Here is a 3,672-nt window from a genome sequence, read left to right as displayed (position 1 = left end):
GCTCAAACATCAAATAAGGACGTTTTTTGCTAGCAAAATTTTTTTTTTGGACCTTACCCACAGAAATCGGCAAACCACAGGGACCATTTTATGTAATTTTATATATTTCAAAAGCTTCCAGCTATTTTTGCCAAACATTCATGGGTGTGTTTGGCACGGAGCGTTTGGAAACATTTGAGAGCTTCTAGCTTTTAGCTTTTAGCGTTTGACAAAACGCTCCGATTTGAACAAAAAACATTATTTGGCACTACAAGCTTGTAACGTTTAGTTTAAACAAAACGCTCCAAATCCAAATGCTACTTCATGTAGCGTTTAACAGAACGCTACAAGCTACAAGCTACCCGCTATAAGTTACCCGCTAACAGCTAATTTTGCCAAACATGCCCATAGGCTAAAAATTAAACGTTTCTGTCGCCGAACGAGTTTTTTTCTTTTTTACTAGTGTTTTTTTAAAAGCTAAAAGTCAGAAGCTCTCAAACATTGTGTGCTGAACACGCCATATACGAGTCGATCAAAGTGATGAGGAGTAAATCTAAAAATTTTAACCGAAAGAGACTGAACTTATTGGTTCATAAATTATAAAATGTTTTAGAAGAATGGATCTTGTTTCAATCTATTCTAAGTTGTTATAGAAATGATAACGGAGTAGGAACCCAATTCTCATCCTTATGGAAAAATATAAATGCATCTGCCTCTTTTTATTCCCATGCATGGGATATGGAGATGTTGGTGGGGAATCAAAACAATTTCCCCACAAAAGATTACAACTTTTACTTAAATAAAAATTCTAAATTTTAAAACTGCCAATTTTATTTTAAAAGAAAAGTTAAAAACAAAGTAATTTTCAGAAATTGCATAAACAATATAAATCATCTTTTGTGTATATTGCTCTCCAAAATCACTAAACATAAATAGTAAATCAAACAGTTCAAGTTATTACTAGTTGGACAATATGATTTTGTGTATATTTCTATCCAAAATTACTAAACATAAATGGTAAATCAAGCCATTCAAGTTGTAACTAGTTGGACAATATGATTGAATGTGCTACACTGCTATCACCGTAAATATAAGACAATGAAAATTTTCAACAGGTGTCCATTAAAATTTAAACAATTCGTGGAATGAGAGTTTTAGTATTTGATATATATTTAGTTTACTCTAGATCACAAATTTGGCCAAATCCATATGAATAGGACCTTGAACACTGACAATATAAACATAAAAAGTAAAAAGAATGAAACTTTCGATATTAATCGTATTTGGGTTAAAATTAGATACACCAAGAAACAAAGAAATTTTTTTATATTTGAGGTTTAAAATAGATAAAGCAAGGATATTTATATTTTTAAATGAGTGATTACCAATGTGTTGGGAGATATCACCATTAATGATTATTATTCAGTCTAATTTGGAGACAGAGGAGAAACGTGTCCTCTCTTTTAAATTAGCGTGTTTAAAGTTAAATTTTAGGTGTATTTGACTGTCATTTTAATTGTTTGCTTTGTCTTAGTTTATTGGTATTGGTTTTTTAATTCAAAATTTGTTACCCCTATAAATAGCTGCAAGTAATGAAAGTGATTGAAAACCAAAAAGTAATATTAATTACTTTTTAAGCTTAAACTAAATTCAAATGAGAAGTCGGTGGTTTCTTTATCAATAAAAGTTGTTTGGAGAAATAATTCCGAGGAGTGTAAACTGTAAAGTGTTAAAAAGTGATCGATAACTAACTAAAAAAAAGATCACTAAAAGATTGCACCAGCCGGGAATCGAACCCGGGTCTGTACCGTGGCAGGGTACTATTCTACCACTAGACCACTGGTGCCTTTTGCTCTCTGCATTAAGGTTGAATTATATATATCATGATTTGCGAATTTAATAAAAAAAACTTTACCCTATTTTGTAAATGTTCAATTTTTCTTCAAAAATTAGTGAATATAAAATATTATCTTAATATGACTTAAAGATGTGCCCACATACAAGGTTTGGTATGCAATCCCAATCGTTATTACACGGAATATAATCTGATTATTATTTTTTGATAATGTATATTTCATTTTTTTTTTTAATAAAAGTAGTGCATACCTAGTTGAGAACATAGGTCTACCATTACGATCAATCTAACTATTTGGATTTGTACTTGTTGCGAAATAAATCTACAATTCTTTTACACAGACAAAGTAGTCATAAAAGGATCACATGATGAGTTTGTGATTTATGATCTAGTTATTTAAGGTATGTTTGATCTGTAGTCGACTGGGTTCAGTCAGCTCTTTTGGCTGATATGATCCGGTTAACTTGTTTGATAAATGACTAATTATGTCTAATCCGGTCCAATGTGCTGATCCGGTTATGAGAAAATGTCTGATTCGGTCCTAGGTAAAATAGAGGTTGACTAAAACATTTCCCACATTACCCTGCTCTGAAGCTTTCAACAGTCCATCATGAACAACCCAACCTTTTCTCCATCTCCCACTTTTGTCTTCTCCAACGTTTGCTCCTCCTTCTGCCATCATCGGTGCAGCCCTCCTCCATCGCAAATCATCCATCGCCGCCTTTGTCCTCCATCTCCATTGATAAGGTCTGCAATCGAACATGGTGTTTTCTCCTTAAGCGGGGGAGAGTGGTAACACCCTTTTCCAGATTGGTTTAGCTTAAGACTTAACACGATCAAAGATGGAGTTTTAATTGGATTAGGTGTCTAAGCCCATAACTATAATTGGTATGTATTTGAATTGATAGTGGCATGATCCTTTTGGGTTGCCTTCACACATGCAACTAGACAAGATGATTAATTGAGGAATAGAAAGAATTTTTTTAATTTGATTAATAAATTGGAATTAGTGATTTATTAATATGTTATGGAAATAATATATCAATTAGTAATCATGTTATTAGTTAATATTTAATCAGAAATTAATTTGGAATTGATTTTGGGATTAAAGGAATTAATTAATAGTGTATTATGGACTAAAAGTGCAAATGTTCAATAGTTGAGCAAAACGGTCCAGAACTTTCCTAGGGAAGAGTGGACAGTTTTATGATGATATATGTAAGATTATTCTAGAGTTTCTAGAATATCTTATCATATATGGATAACTAAAGGATGTGAATAATTACCATATTGGAAATTAGGGTTAATCCATAGCATCCTTGGTGTACTATATAAATAACCCGTAGGGCTATGATTTTCAGCCCCTCTTTGGAAGAAGCCATAGCCGAAAATTTGATCTCCTCCTCCTCTCTCATATCATTTTCTTGCATTGTGTGTTTGTGAGCCATTAGAGGTGTTACACTTGTGACACTAAGTTCTCAAGCTTCAAGATCTACAAGGGATTCATTGTTATTACAATATACAATCAAGGTATGTAACCTAAACCTAGTTCTATATGAATTTCGAAAATTATATATACTTCCTAGGGTTTCTCCTTTTGTGTTCAAGTTTGCATGTTCAATTAAAGAAAACCTAAATCTAAAGCATTAGGGTTGCATGCTTACTTAAGAATTATTGTTATGCTCAAAACACATCAGTGGTATCAGAGCCTAGGATTAGTTTTCTGTTGAATATGATGTGATTGTGAATTGTTCAAAGAAGGGAATAGTGTAGTCATTATGTTCATCGAACTCGACGATTTCATCTTGGAACTCGATGAGTGCATTGCCCAACTCGAC

At 32.6% G+C, this 3,672-nt stretch overlaps 1 non-coding gene across 1 annotated transcript; it reads right to left on the bottom strand.

Moving 5' to 3' along the window:
• Nucleotides 1-1,754: 1,754 nt before the first annotated feature.
• On the bottom strand, nt 1,755-1,825 carry TRNAG-GCC (transfer RNA glycine (anticodon GCC)). The gene has a single exon. It is a non-coding gene; the product is annotated as a tRNA-Gly (tRNA).
• Between the last annotated feature and the right edge of the window lie 1,847 nt (nt 1,826-3,672).

Source organism: Lactuca saligna, chromosome 1, assembly GCF_052625555.1.
Source record: "Lactuca saligna cultivar CGN05327 chromosome 1, ASM5262555v1, whole genome shotgun sequence".
Lineage (NCBI taxonomy): Eukaryota > Viridiplantae > Streptophyta > Magnoliopsida > Asterales > Asteraceae > Lactuca > Lactuca saligna.
The sequence above is the reverse complement of the archived record's forward strand: the minus strand, read 5'-3'. Positions and strand labels throughout refer to the sequence as shown.